Source organism: Diabrotica virgifera, chromosome 2 (assembly GCF_917563875.1).
Source record: "Diabrotica virgifera virgifera chromosome 2, PGI_DIABVI_V3a".
In the NCBI taxonomy this organism is placed as follows: domain Eukaryota; kingdom Metazoa; phylum Arthropoda; class Insecta; order Coleoptera; family Chrysomelidae; genus Diabrotica; species Diabrotica virgifera.
The window spans coordinates 164,306,744-164,322,596 of NC_065444.1; the positions used below are offsets into that span (position 1 = coordinate 164,306,744).

General features: G+C 33.2%; 1 long non-coding RNA gene across 1 annotated transcript; it reads left to right on the plus strand.

Moving 5' to 3' along the window:
• The first annotated feature begins 1,107 nt into the window (after positions 1 to 1,107).
• Positions 1,108 to 3,731, plus strand: LOC126879698 (uncharacterized). Its single transcript, XR_007696210.1, has 2 exons — positions 1,108 to 1,250; positions 3,610 to 3,731. It is a non-coding gene; the product is annotated as an uncharacterized LOC126879698 (long non-coding RNA).
• Positions 3,732 to 15,853: the final 12,122 nt, after the last annotated feature.

A 15,853-nucleotide genomic window follows, 5' to 3' on the forward strand; every position in this document is an offset into this window, starting at 1 on the left:
GTAACGCGAAGATTGCGGGGCATAAAGCAACCTATCAGAACAGCATAGCATTAAGATCGTCGCCTAAGCGGTCTCAGAGACCGCTTCTGCACTACCAAGTTTATTGCAAATCAATGGTTTGCAACATATGGAAATCGAAATGATAACAATTTATCGTTGAATTAGCAGTTTTGGTCTCTTTTCATTTCGGTAACAACCGGTGCTACGTCTTATCTCTGAACATCGACGTAATCGTCTGAAACGGAGCAGAAAACAATAAATGGCTTAAAACAAGGAATGAAACACGGCTGCCTTTAGTGATGAATCTTGATTTAGTTTAGGTATTCACGATGGCTGAGACAGGGTCAGAAAAGGACGTGGTGAAAGAAGAAATCTATAGTTTTTTGTCGAACAGCACGTGCACTGCAATGTTGGGGCTATGGTATGGGGTGCCATCGTTTATGGTTCAAGCTTACCTCTTATCGTAATCAGAGGTATCATTATAGCTTACCTCAATATAGAAGAAATTCTTGAATCTTATCTTATACCCTACCTTGAGACGCTCAAAAAAATGCTCCCATTGTGCAATACCACTTACATAGAGAGTCACCATGAAATTCTTTAAACCGGCTGGAGTCAATCTTTTGCTTTGGTCCTCGGAATTCTCATTTTTATCACCAATTGAACATGTGTGGGATATGGCGGATCAAGTTTTTCTTAATTTAGAGCATTCTCGTCAAACTTTGGGAGCACTTCGGAAGAAGTTACTACTGAAAGGTGCTATGCCAGAGGATAGACAATGCTTTTTTGTTAATTTTTGAAGTTTTTTTAACTATTGAAGAAAAAAATTTGTATTTTCAACGAAAACTTTTCGTTTATAAATTCGCAAAAGTGTGTGTGTTATTGCGTTGCCGCTCCTGAAATATCTAGAGGCCACCTAGCAATGGATTCCTATGTAGTTTTGTCTTCTGAATTCAAATCTGAAAACGGTATTTCGCTATCTCTAACCATCTTCGAGATATCCGACCTCAAGGTCGTCATTGTGACGTCATAAGCCTCCTTTAAATTGTCATTTTCTTCCGACATAGAAACGTCAACTCTACTTTGTTTTCGTTTGACTCAACTAAACGTCAACATAAAATTGAAATGTCAGATAAACAAATTTTATTTATTTACCTATGTTAATGTAATGTTAAATTAGTGTTTTCAAGGAAAACTGTTTATTTTGTATTTATTTATTTTTATTAGATATAAAATTTATATTATACGAGGTATGTCAAAAAATATGAAGTTCGATCAAGATTAAAGTATCTTTATTTTTCACAATATTGAAAAGTGTTATTATAAAAAGTTGTTTGGAGTTAAAAACTATGTTCTAATATTAGTGCAGTTACTGAAGGTGGATATGAGCTATTACCTCCGATTTCGTTGAACCTCCATCGATTTGCATGAAAATTGGTGAGTGGCTAGAGGATATCTCAAGGAACAAAGGTGATATGGTGCCAACTTGCGCTTTTACCCTGGGGGTGGATGCCACCCCTTCTCGGAGGTGAAAATTATTTTATTAAAAATAACCCCACAATTCGATAGAGGGACGAATTATAAGTAAAATTTGCTATATAAAGTTATTAAAATAAATCAAAACTTTTTGAGTGATTAAAGATCAAAGATTTTAATTTTTCGTGAGAAAAATGTATGTTTTTAACCGATTTTTTATAAATAACTCAAAAAATATAAGTTTTTACGAAAAAGGTATTATTATCAAAATTGAGACTAATAAAAATCAAATAAACTCCTGACTAGAAAAACCTTTCTATGTTAACTAAAAGTAAGTTATAGGTAATTGAATGTATATTTCTTTCGTCGAGTACCCAAATCTAAGTATTCAAGCTTAAATACCGGCAAAATGATGCATTTTATAACATAAACTTATTAAACATTTGTCAAAGTTCATAGAAATATCTATCAAATAAGCCCTCCAACAAGTTGATAGCATTAAAATTTATGCACCAAGAATGTTTCAAAACGTATCTTTTAAAAATTTTTCCAAAAAATGTTATTGTTTTTTTGTAAATCACTCCGTTAATTTTTAAGATATCAGGTTCACCTAAAAACTACTTAAAAGCTAATTTCAAGAGCTATTAAAAAATGTCAAAATTAGTCTTTGATACCTCTCACTTTTTTAACAATAAAAGGTTAAATGGCCCCGGTTACATGGTTCTTGCAGCAAAATTGAAATTTTAAACGTTTCTATCTCGGTTATTTTTTACTCTACGGAAATAGTAAAATAGGTAAAGTATTTGAAACAGAAAATACTAAAATTAAGTTTAATATCATTTTTTACGTATATTGAGTATTTTTGGAGTTATTATCAAAAGAAAATGAAAAGTACGATAATTTTAAAAATTCTGATTTTTTTAAATTGTATTTTTTTTTTTCAAAAATATGCATTAAACTGGTGAATATTGTATAAATCATAAACTATGTTAACCTAAAGAAATTCTTGTGAGGATTACTACATACAAATTTTAATTTTTGTGGAAATGGCGTATGTTTTATTTTTCACTTTTTCCTAAAAAAATCGAAAGGGTTCTCTTATTTTCATCATAACTTGCTTAATTTTGATGCTATTAACTTTTACTGGAGCTCATGTGATAAGTACTCCGAAGTACTTCGACAAGTTCTTAACAAGTATATTCTATAAAATGCATCGTTTTCCCGTTATGTAAGCTTGAATACTTAGATTTGAGTACTCGTGGAATAAAATATATTTTCAATTACCCATAACTCACTTTGAAATAACATTAGTTTAGTTCTTTAAGGGGGGAGTGTATTAAATTTTTTAATATCTTTAATTTTAATAATTATAGTTTTTTTTACAAAAGCTTATAATTTTTAAGTAATACGTGAAAAACCGCTTTAAAACATGCATTTTTTTTAAGAAAAAATAAAATTTTTGATATTTAATAACTCAAAAAGTATTGATTTGTAAATAACTTTATATACCAAATTTTGCTTAGAAGTTTCCCCTCTATCGATTTCTGGTATTTTTTTATTAAAAAAATTCACCCACGAGAAGGGGTGGCATCCACCCCCAGGGTAAAAGCGCAAGTTGGCATCATGTCACCTTTGTTCCTTGAAGTATCTTCTAACTAGTCACCAATTTTCATGAAAATCGATGAAGGTTCAACGAAATCGGAGGTGAAAACCTTCAGTGACTCCACTATATTATGCAATTATTACTTGTACATCCTTCTAAAAATAAAAAAATATTTGAAAATTTTTCTCAAATTACGGATACCAACATCATTTTTATTCATAGCTCTTTTATTAATAATTTTACGAAGAAAAGTTATTCTTCATAAAAATATCTGCATGGTCGTCTAAAATCTAAGATGCAATCATCATATATCAAATTTTATCTATTTTATTCGAGGTATGTCAAAAAATATGAATTTCGTTCGAGAGTAGAGTACCTTTATAGTTCACAATATATAAATTAGGATATAAATTCATATTAAAACACAGCATTTAATACTAAACAACTTTTCATAATAGAAATATTCCATATTATGAATTTAAATACGTAAATAAACAAAGTTTTCGTTATGATAATTCTCGCATTTTCAGCTTGTTTATCAATGGAATCCCTCTTTACTAGTGGTACTTTTAAATTGTGACCATAGCTCTGAAGATGACTTTGTAAGCCGAAAGAGTCAACGAGGAATTAAATGTTTTATACACTTTTAAAATGTTTTCTTTTTTCATTCATTCATTTGTCATAAGTGTGTACAAAACAAATCAGCCTTTTTGAATTATTCTGAATAATGCAAGGTGAAAATAATTTAAAAACAAAATCCAATATTATAGACCTGGATCCCGCGTACCAAAACAAAGTTGATTAATAGCAAGCTAAAAATTTGTTAGCTTAACGGTGTCTAGTCGGACAAACTTTGATGCATGGGAACATTGGAACAGGGGAAGTTTTAATTGTGGAATAGGTTAAAAATTTGGAACGACAGACTACGAAAACGTTCCATGTCTTTTGTCGGACAGAACTTCCAATTGATTTGTTACCATTTCATTAAACTCTCATGCAAGAATCTGACTGGTGTGCATCACCAACTGGGCATTTGAATGAGTGGAACACGAAGAACATATCAAATGACAGGAATCATGTTGGTTAGTAATAGCAGTCTGATTTTTGCATGAGAGTTTAATGAAAGGGTAAAAAATCAATTGGATGGTCTGTCCGACAAAATACATGGGACGTTTTCGTGATCTGACATTCCAAATTTTTAAACTGTTCCACAATTAAAACTTCCCCTATTCCAGTGTTCCCGTACATCTAAGTTTGTCCGACTAGACACCGTTAAGCTAACAAATTTTTAGCTTGCTATTAATCAACTTTTTTTTGGTATGCGGGATCCAGGCCTATTATACCTAGTATAAAAAATTGATGTATGTATTCATCTCATTTAAAACATATCATTATTTAATACGTGATAAATAATGTAATAATTTCAAAATTTTACTTTGTATTATTCATAACAGACCACATATAACATACTTTTTCTAGAATCACTTTTTCGCTTGTCAATGGCAACGAAAACTTGACGTTTACTGAATACCGTCACTTTATCGGCCTAGCGCGTAAAGTTTGATTTTACGCGCGTCGTCCGTAGCAACCGTACAACCATACAATACAAACACATTGAACATTCAAACTGAAAGATATAAAAGTTAATGTTAAAAAGTTAAAGTTAATGAAAAAGACTAAGTTTTCACTCTAATGGCATACAACATATCCCACCAGAATGAAAACAGTGGGAACCTTCTCTGGTTACACTTCCGAGGCTTCTACAATTTGCAAGCCATACGGATGCTGAGACTAAGGAAGATGAGGGAATTCTACAATTTACAATTCACGTCACATCTGCTCAGCGCGGTAAAGTTCCAACGAGACTGGTTCCCTTCATACTCCACACAGAGTAAATGTAAATCAAAAATGAATAACCATTTTCAATTTCGTTGCAAAACGAAAATACACCCGAACCATATTCCAATTCGGGACTGCACGCTGGGGTTTGTTTTGGTTGGATCGGGGAGAGCAGCATATGTGTCTCCTGATGAGAGACTAATAAGTTTCGAAACCGGTAGAGGTGCTTGCAGCACTCTCTGATTGGACTGGAATATGGTTCGGCTGTATTTTCGTTTTGCAACGAAATTGAAAATGGTTATTCATTTTTGATTTCCATTTACTCTGTGTGGAGTATGAAGGGAACCAGTCTCGTTGGAACTTTACCGCGCTGAGCAGATGTGACGTGAATTGTAAATTGTAGAATTCCCTCATCTTCCTTAGTCTCAGCATCCGTATGGCTTGCATATTGTAGAAGCCTCGGAGGTGTAACCAGAGAAGGTTCCCACTGTTTTCATTCTGGTGAGATATGTTGTATGCCATTAGAGTGAAAACTTAGTCTTTTGCTAGCAGTTGCCGCTAGGGCATCTATGCCATTTCGTTCGTTGCAATTCGGGACTGCACGCTGGGGTTTGTTTTGGTTGGATCGGAGAGAGCAGCATATGTGCCTCCTGATGAGAGACTAATAAGTTTCGAAACCGGTAGAGGTGCTTGCAGCACTCTCTGATTGGACTGGAATATGGTTCGGCTGTATTTTCGTTTTGCAACGAAATTGAAAATGGTTATTCATTTTTAAAGTTAATGCTTTAAAAATAGTCTCATTTTATTAAGTGATTGTAGAAAAAATGTTGTATGTATTACAAGCGCAAAGTGACTCCGCTACGCGTCGAGCGGTAACTCTTACTCTCAAGCAATAATGTATCACTTTTCGCTCTTAATATATAAATAACTATTTTTGAGATGAGGTTGTTAACTATATTCTTAAAACATAAACATATTTAAGGGGTTTGTATGGCTTGTATTATTTCGGCGACTTTCAGACCGTACTTCCGATTGCCCTCTAAAACCGGAAGTCCGAGGTAAACTTGCTCACCATATACAGGGTGTCCAGAAACTCTACCAACAAACGAAGACAGGAGATTCTTCAGATAATTTTAAGATAATTTAACCTAATTCACTTAGTCCGAAAATGCTTCCTAAGGGAGCTAGAGCTCTTTGAAGATGGCGTCTTGTAATTAGTTTTTCTTAAATACCTCCAGAACGCTTCTAGTTAGAAAAACAAAAATTGGTACACGTATTTACTTTCCAGAGATAAATCGATTCCAGCCAGTGTCAATTTCTAGTATCAGTCATAGGCGTCCGTTTTGGGTAAGGCAACAGTTATTTTATGGCATAACTTTTTTAGCTTTAACTTTTATGCATTTCTGATACTGGATTATGAAATTGTAAAGTATTCTAGTACTAAAAGGTACTCTTGTTTTAAATCGGTAGGACACACCGTTTTCTAGAAAAATCGATTTGAAAATTTTTCGCTTTTGAATTAAAAAAATAATTTAAAAAAAAACTGTTTAGAAAGACGAAAACTGGTACATTTATTTATATTCCAGAGATAAATCGATTTCATTAATTGCGAATTTTGAGTACTGGTCATAGGCGTCCGTTTTGGGTAGGTCAACAGTTATTTTATAGCATAACTTTTTTGTCTGGAATTTTTGAGCATTTTTGACACTAGATTATTAAATTATGAGGTATTCGAGTACTAAAAGTTACTCTTACTTTATGTTGGTAAAATACTTCGTTTTTTGTTGAAAAGTTCTTTCAATTTTTTTTCAAATTCCAAGAACGAAAAACTAGATTTTCCTAGAAAACGGTGTGTCCTACCGACTTAAAGCAAGAGTACCTTTTAGTACTAGAATACCTCACAATTTAATAATCCTGTGTCAAAAATGCATAAAAGTTAAGGACAAAAAAGTTATGCGATAAAATACCCGTTGCTCTACCCAAAACGGACGCCTATGACCGGTACTAGAAATATACAATGGATGGAATCGATTCATCTCTGAAAAGGTAATACGCGTACCAATTTTCGTTTTTCTAAATAGAAGCGTTCTGGAGGTATTTAAGAAAAACTAATTTCATGACGCCATCTTCAAAGAGCTCTAGCTCCCTTAAGAAGCATTTTCGGACTAGGTGAATTGGGTTAAATTGTCTTAAAATTATCTGAGGAATCTCCTGTCTTCGTTTGTCGGTAGAGTTTCTGGATACCCTGTATACCATCGTTGGGTTATAAGCTTTTCTATTTATTTAATAACGGAGGAATTACATGAAACCGGAAGTATATATTTGTCCTCGTCTTGCTAAGGCGCGTCGAATAATACATCGCTTGTACTATTTCGGCGATTTTAAAATAATAATTCCGTCTGCAACTCTGAAACCGGAAGTCCGACGTCAAACTTCTTACTTTTAGTACCATGTTTGAGTTCTGAGCTCTCATTTGACACCTTACTTGTCATTCTGTTTCTAACGGAGGAGTAATAGTTATGTTTACAGACGGGCAGACATGAATAACTCAAGATTTTCACATTTTAATATTTTAAAGCTGGTAAAAACAAAATTATATTTTATATTAATTTCTATAAGACATAATATATACATCTGAGAAAAAAAAACTAATTTATAAAAATGCTTTTATAATACAATATTCATTTGCAATATTTATAAAGCTATTGCTGCAAACACTAAAATACAATATTTTTCGTTACAGTAGTATTTCTGCCAAAATTTTTATAGTGCTATTAAATCCTTCATCATATTCAAAATAGGGGCATCAGGTGGCGTTAAATCCTATGAGTGATTAGAATACTCGAAATCTGTTCAACTAGAAATTATTCTCTCTACACAACTGCCTGTTTAGTTAGTTGATGGCAATTCATGTAGTTTAAATTAAATTAAGTTGTAAACTGGTAAATTTAATTGAAAGAAACGTAGGTATTTAGTTAAAGAGATTAAATAAAGGTGAATCCACGCGCGCTAACGTCGGTTAAAGCACAAATTTTGCTGGCTTATTCAAACAGGAAATTGCATACAGAAATATTCGAATATTATTTAAGATCCTTTTCTCGCGAACAAAATACATGATATTGAGCATAGTAATTTTAATTATTATTATAAATATTATCACAGTAAATGTACTTACTAAGCCTAGCAAACTGAGCAACAAAACAATAATACAAATTAGACAACGGGAATGCCAACAGGCTAGCAAAATATATAACAAAGCATGTAACAACAGTAAAAGTCTTCATTATATACCATAATATGATACAACAGTTGTATCTGAAACGCATTTTGCACATCGATGCTATTTTAAACATGCGACCTACACCAGCTAGTACACAAAAATCATCCAGATGACACGGCTCACGGAAGAAAAGCAAATATTAGGTCGACAATCAAGCCTCACAAAGTAAAACAATATTTCAAATATCACATACAAGCAACGAATAAAAGCACAGAGGACTGGCGTGGTTCACTGACAATTTCTGCAATATATAGCCCACTACAGCACTCAACATCTAGGGAACAATATGAACAGCTGCTGTTCATTAGACTTAACATATTGCGGCTGGTGATAATGTCGATGAATATTCACAAGAACGTCCTGAAATGTTGTGTGTGATCTATAGTCTATATTATCTGCTCTTAAACATCATAAAGAGGAGAAAAACAGAATAAATACTTCGGCTATATAATTAGAGGACCTAAAAATTCGCCTTATAATACAAGGAAACGTAGAGGGAAAGAGATAGATTGGTTGGAAAGAAACATTCATGGTTGCCTAATAATAGACAATTAGATAATGGTGTGGGGTGTGGTTCCACAGTAGAAAAATTATTTCGCGCAGCAGTTGATAGAAAAAGTTTCAGGAACTTCTGAAAATAATGACGGCCAACGTCTGAATACGGACTAGAAGGATACGGAAAGAAAAAGAAGATGGTGATTATAATTCCAAGAATACACAATCGTGCTCAAGATTAATAACACCAAAATTAGACAACTATTAGAAGCAACAGAAAATAGAATACTTAATTTCATAACAACAGGTGAAACAACCTGTTGGCCAACCGACAACATATCTAAAATCCAGGATCTTGATAACTTTTTAATTTACAAGAGAATTCCCAAAAATTACGTGTTGGCAAATTCTGGTTGTGAATTGTCTTCTTACCATTTGCCAATTCTAATTAAAATAATTAGCAGTGGCTTAATATAAATAGGACCAGCTCTAAACTTGGGGAACAAATACACCAATTTTAATGTTTTTCGTGGATATTTCAATACTTCTTTGAATCTCGATACTCATCTAGAAACCAATGTTGATATAGAAAACACAGTGAAACATTTAAAAATCGATACAGAAAGCGATGTGGGATACAACTCTAAGCCAAGTGTCAACCAGCAAAACTCACGGAAAATAAAGAAAATCTGGCAAAGAACTCATGCTGCCGAAAAAATTAAAGTAAATCAAGCTAACGTAGACTAAATAATAATAAAAATATCGAAATTCTTTTGAACAAGCCTCTATCTTGGGAATTAGACAGCTTTAGATGCTACTGACTGTGATTTATGGAAAGCTGTAAAAAAATATAAAAGGGCCTCAATTTAGAAAACCTCCTATGCGTACTCCTTAGTACAGAACACTTAAAAAGGGTCTTCCCAAGCCTATCCCGCTAAAAATAACTTCGACGTTAAAGATAACATTAAAGTATTTCTCAAATCCCGTATCCAGTGGAAATGCCTATTCAAAATTTTACAATGTCACCAGATCCATACATACTTATTTGTTGAATCTAAAAAATAAGCAGAATTGGACTTAATTAGAGCTAAAATTTTAAAGGAAACTTTTGTATAAGGGACTGAGATATTCGACACAAATATACAATGCTGTTTTAAACACGGGGTACTTGTCGCTTTTGTGGAAAGCAGCCCAAATTATCCTAGCCTTTGCTACGCAAACCTGCTAAGCAAACAACATCATACAGACTTACTAGCCTACTCCTTTCTATGGAAAATTTGCTAGAAAACTTACTTCAAATGATACATAATAAGAGTTGTCAACAATGGTGAACGCCATACGGCTGGTGTCCAGCTAGATCCAAGTTGGTGGTTATGGCTATATATCTGTCACTTATAGACAAAATTAGATTGTTCTATCAGACGCTCTCGGAAACGAAACGGAGTGTAGATGTTACCCATATCTGGAGTAATCCTGCGTTGAAGCATGTCCCGTATCCTCTACGGTATTGAGGTCGGGGCTTGTACTGGCAAAGGCAACACCTTCATTGGTAAGCCAGTCTGTCACTGGACGTGCAATATATGAATGAATACTATCGTGCATGAGGTGGAAGTTTGGACTAAGAGCACCAGCAAACGGACGAACGATAGGTTAAAGGATGGTGTTGAGGTGCTTCTGAGCTTTCAGAAAGCGGTCTAGAAAAACGAAGTCCATTCTGCCACCGATTATTATTCCACCCTAAATCATTACTGTACTACCTCTGTATGTGTAAACTGTCCGGACATGTCTTAAGCGTTCTACATTTTCAGATCATCTCCACACTACTACTCGACGAGAATCTGGATAACATCCCAATCTAGATTCGTCGTATTAATAATAGAACTGTCGCCCAACCATTTGCATCCCAGCTTTGATATTCTTGACACCACCCTAATCTTGTAGTGCCATTGCCTCTGGAGATATATGGATATTTCAAAGGCCTTCGACTGTGGAGATTGGCTTCATGGAGACAATTTATTACATTATCACTACCTATGGGTACCTGGAGTTCCCGCTGCAAGCCGCTAATCAGTTCAGGTGCTGTAATTGTTTGCTTTCTTCTAGCGGTTCATTATAAATCGGTCTTCAGCTACAGTTGTTGAGCGCTAACGTCCTGCATAACATTCGACTGAACTTACACTGCCACAAAAATGTCGCCACAATCAACTTAGGGAGAAAGGGAGACAAGAGATTTGGGAGACTCCCATGCATTCACATACATTAGTTTGCCGCATGCCACCTACGGAATACAGCCATATTCATCTCAACTAAAGTTAATGACGTCGTTTCATAATAACAAACAATATTTTCAATGCAGTAACTAAACAAGAACTTTATAACGCGAACAAAACATAAAATATTTTTTTTTCTCCTGCTGAAACTCTCTTCTCCTTTCTCCTGTCAAATATTCATTACCACTTTTGCCATTTTGTTTTACTCACAAAAATCTACAGGATGGGCAAATATACAAATTCAATTGAAAATAAGCGACCACATGAATTCTTTTTTTTTATTAACTTTATTATGTTATAAAAATATCCCTAGACTTTTCCGATGTGTGTATTCCAGGCCACATTTTATACATATGACGGTATGCATGGCATAGGTAATTGCTTGTTCGCCGTGTTTGTGCACTTTTTCCGGAATGCTGTCGCTCTTCAGAGATTTATTACATCTGAACCTTTTTATAGTCTGCTTTACTTTATTTAATGGGGGGTAGTGTCTCATAATTCACATTAAGAAATTGTAATTCTTCCACGTCAGTATACCTGCCTTCCATCCAGTTACCGCAATTCTCGCCCATCTGATTCAAATGTAATTATTTTATGTTTAATAGTTATTTTATTTATGATATAAGTGTTAATAGTACAATTTTAAGGCACGCATATAAAGGTTTGCGGAATGAGCGAAGCGAATTCTGCAATTCACATGAGTGCCTTTAAAATGTACTTTTAACGCGTATATCATACAATATTTTTTCTACAAACGTGTTAAAAATTCAATAATACAGTTTAAAAAATACCTTTTAAAAAACCTTTATGCACGACCGGGCGGTAAAGTCGGGCTTCTTTATCGCCCGCCGGACGGTAATGTTAGATGGCGGGTGTGCTTAGTAAAACACAAAGTTTTTATTTATTGTGTTTTATTTTAATAAAGGAATTATAATTTTAGCAATCAAACATAAGTTTCCTACATCTATAATTTTATATTTATAACACAATTTGAATAATTATTATTTATACACTCACCAGCTCAACATTGCGCCACCCAAAATGTTTGATTAAGTTTGACAATCTATAACTTTATTATTTGTGCTCCGATTTACAAGATTCTTACACCAGTTTGTAGGTACATGTATTGATATGGTTTGCTATTATTCTGGTAACACAAAAATTTTGCTTTCATGGCATTTTACATACAGCGGTGAATGGAAGCGTTATATTTTCTACTAATTTTAAAAAATTCTGTGGAAAAATGGAAGACCTTATTTTGCTTCATAGTACTCTCATATTATCCTGGAAGCATCACTAAAATTTTTTTTTTTGAATTATCCCAATATCTCTTTTCTTGTAAGAGCTGTACCATTTTGTGTAAATAAAAACACTAATGGACTCATAAAATAGAGGTTGGATTGATAAGATTAGAATGGCCCGCATGCAGCCCAGATCTCAATCCTATTGACCACTTATGGGATGAATTAAAAAAAGCTATTAGCCGTCATCCTAGGACTCCAGAAAATTTGGTACAATAATTATGGCCCTGGTAGACGAATATCGGGCTATTCCCCAGGCACGGATTACACATCTTCATTCTATGCCAAACAGATGGCGAGCAGTCGTTTCTGCAAGAGATAAACGTACCCGTTATTGAATTGTTTTGTTGTTAATTTTGTTTTTTTTTTGTTAATTTTTGTGTTTGATATTTTTAATTAAAAAAGTTCAAAGCAGTGTTTTTATTTACAGCTCTTACAAGAAAAGGGATATTCGGATAATTAAAAAAAAAAAACCTTAGTAATACCTCTAGGGTACTACAAAAGGAGTATTAAACAAAATCAGCTCTCCAATTTTTCCACAGAATTTTTTAAAGTTAGGAGAAAATACAACGCTTCCATTCACTCCCGTATAATACCAACTAAGCAAAAAATTTTTTTTGTTACCGGAATAATAGCAAACGATATCAATACATGTACCTACAAACTGAAGCAAGAATTTTGAAAATCGGAGTACAAAGAAGAAAGTTATAGATTGTCAAACTTGATCAAAAATTTTGGATGGCGGAATTTTGTGCCGGTGAGTGTAGAAATGTTAGGATTTGCTACTTTGCTCTGTTGTAAGTTGCTATGAACTTCCAATAACTCCGTATGATTTGTGGAAAGTGCATGCCCAAAAGAATCATCATATAAATGTGGACTACAATCTGAGCAACTTGTAGATGGCATATCAGCATTGACAATTTTTGGACGATTTTAATTTTATTTGACACGAAATCTTCAATATATCCTTCCACTACGGATGTAGACTTCCAACCAGCAGGTCATTTTATGTTAAGGATATGCTTTAAAAATTTCCGATGGTGTTCCAGAAAATGTTTTATCGTCACTAGTTTCCATTATAAAAAGAACTTCTTAAAATAGTAATTTACGTAACAAGTTCCGAAAGTGATATTTTACGAGACGAGTAAGAAGAAGAGCTAACATATAATAAAGTATAGCTCAATTACTATTGGTTTAAAAAAAAAAATAAAAAAAACGGTTTTGTTTATTTTTTCAAAAGGTATATTTTTGTTAAATAAAGTTGTTTTGATAAAACGAAAGCTTTTGGAGTTATTAGCAGAAAACTTATTAAAAACATTGATTTTTTCGATGTAAAACCAACAATTTCGATAGCGAATACATCGAAAACTATCAATTTTTTTTTAAAAAAATGTATAGAATGTTTTTTGCTAAGAATGAACGTTTCTACCAACTTTTCTGATTAAAGTATAATAAAAAATTTCCACCCCTGAGATTGGGTGGCAACCATCCCCATGGTAAAAGCGCCTTTCGACATGATATAGATTTTGATCCTTGGACTATCCACTACTTATTCTCAATTTTTCAAGCAAATCGATCCATTCTCTAAAAATTGCGAGGTTTTGTCCTATTTTAAGCTTCATTACTTGGAATAGTATTTATATCTAGAATAGTTATTCTAAGTATAAGGTAGATATAGTACGAAAAAAATTTGTTACTAATAAACTCGGTATAAGTTAGATATAAGTATTCCAACTTTATTCCGAAATAATAGTTTGGCAACGTCGCAATCTTCTGCACAAATAGATAGAACAATGATATATTGTGTCAAATATGTCAATTTTGATTTTTCTCTGTAACTGACAAACCAAATTAACCTAGGCGAAAAGTTTTTTTTTGAAAATTCGTGTAAAAATACCAGTTTTTCAAATCCCAAAGTAGATTTAGTCCACAGTCAATATTAACAGAGTTATTCAAATTGGTTATAAGCCAAAATTGACTCTACTTTTGTAAAATGTTTTCGGAGTGATAAAAATGAGTTTTTATTGATATTTTTTAAATGCGTTTAAAATACCAGTATTCTTCTGTCACATGGTTTCCACAGAATTGCTGTAATCATTATTATTTTCTGAACAATAACATTGCAAAAAAAGCTCTTTGGGATAAACAAATTGAATAAAATTTAAACTAATTGACGAATCATTTTAAAAATTTTTGTGCATTATATGGACTGTTTGACTAAACTTTTCATGCAATATCGAATTCAAATGTAAGTGAATAACTTACTAAGTTTGAGGCGATAAACTACCCCAGATAATTGAAATAATATTCGAGAATAATGTTTTAATCAACTATGATAGCTATCGTCTACCCTAGACTAGCTCAATCTCCCAAGTTGTGAATCCACCTTGTCCTAATCAAAAACATGAACAATGAAATCTCAGAATGGAGCAAATAAAACAATAATATTTAACTAATCTTGTTTATTGTTCATAAAAATATAATAAAATATGACTTAGTAAATTGCATTAACACATATATTCAAATTCTTGCCAAAACTTACAATTCTGGATTATACTTATGGCTTTTGATATCTGATTGTAACTTCTTGATGTTGAATGGTACTGCTGCTGGTTCTGCAACGGGCTCTGCGGTTGTAGGTGTTGTATTCCACCAGGCCTACGGATGTTGGCCGTTGCAGTCTTGGTGATGTGGGTGCAGCATGGATGACATGTCCTCGTTGTTCTATCGCCGGCGATTTGAGGGTTGTTGAAACTCCCGGAGGGAGAACGGTGATCTTATCCCAAAAAACTAGAACAGTAAAACACATATCAACAATCAAGAAGATAAACCAACGTGTGCCGTCTGACATTCTAATCTTCAGAGGGAGTAGCAGATGACAAGAATAAATTAAATGAAATTTAGATGAGGAAAATAGTTAAAATTTGATTATTAAACGTGCAGATATGTAAATTAAAAAGATAATATATTTAAAACTAAAATATCAGAAACCATTCTTTTGACATTGGAGGTTAGATATAAAAAATTTTAGAAAAAGCCATTAGATTTAGAAATGTAAATACAAAAAAAAAATAATAATGAATCCTTACCTCAAGAGAAAGGTGCTTTGGAAATATATAGGGCCTTATGGGCCCATCTCTTTAAATAGATAATTTTTCCCTGTCTCTTCCATTTTCATTTTGTGTCAGCCGGTAGGGATGAAGTGTCACTTTCATGACAGTGCGACGTTTGAAATGACGACCAAGCACTATGAAGTCTCAGGCATGTTCCGTATTGAAAGACTAATACTTACAGAGTAAGAATGTACGAGGTACGTTCAGTATGTTCAATCGATGATTTAAGTGAAAAGAGTTATAGTAAATAGAAGATAATAAAAGAGGATAATAAAAGAGGTAATAAAAGGGGATTATTAAAGAGGATAATAAAAGAGGGCGCCAACGAGTGGCTAACAAAAAAAAACAGGTAAAACAAATAGAAGAAAATTATTACTAATGAAATATTAAAGAAAATAAAGTAAAATAATTATTTAAAAATAAAATATCAAAGATGTGACGTTTGTAACGTTACGAGTTTTCTAAAAACCTTACAC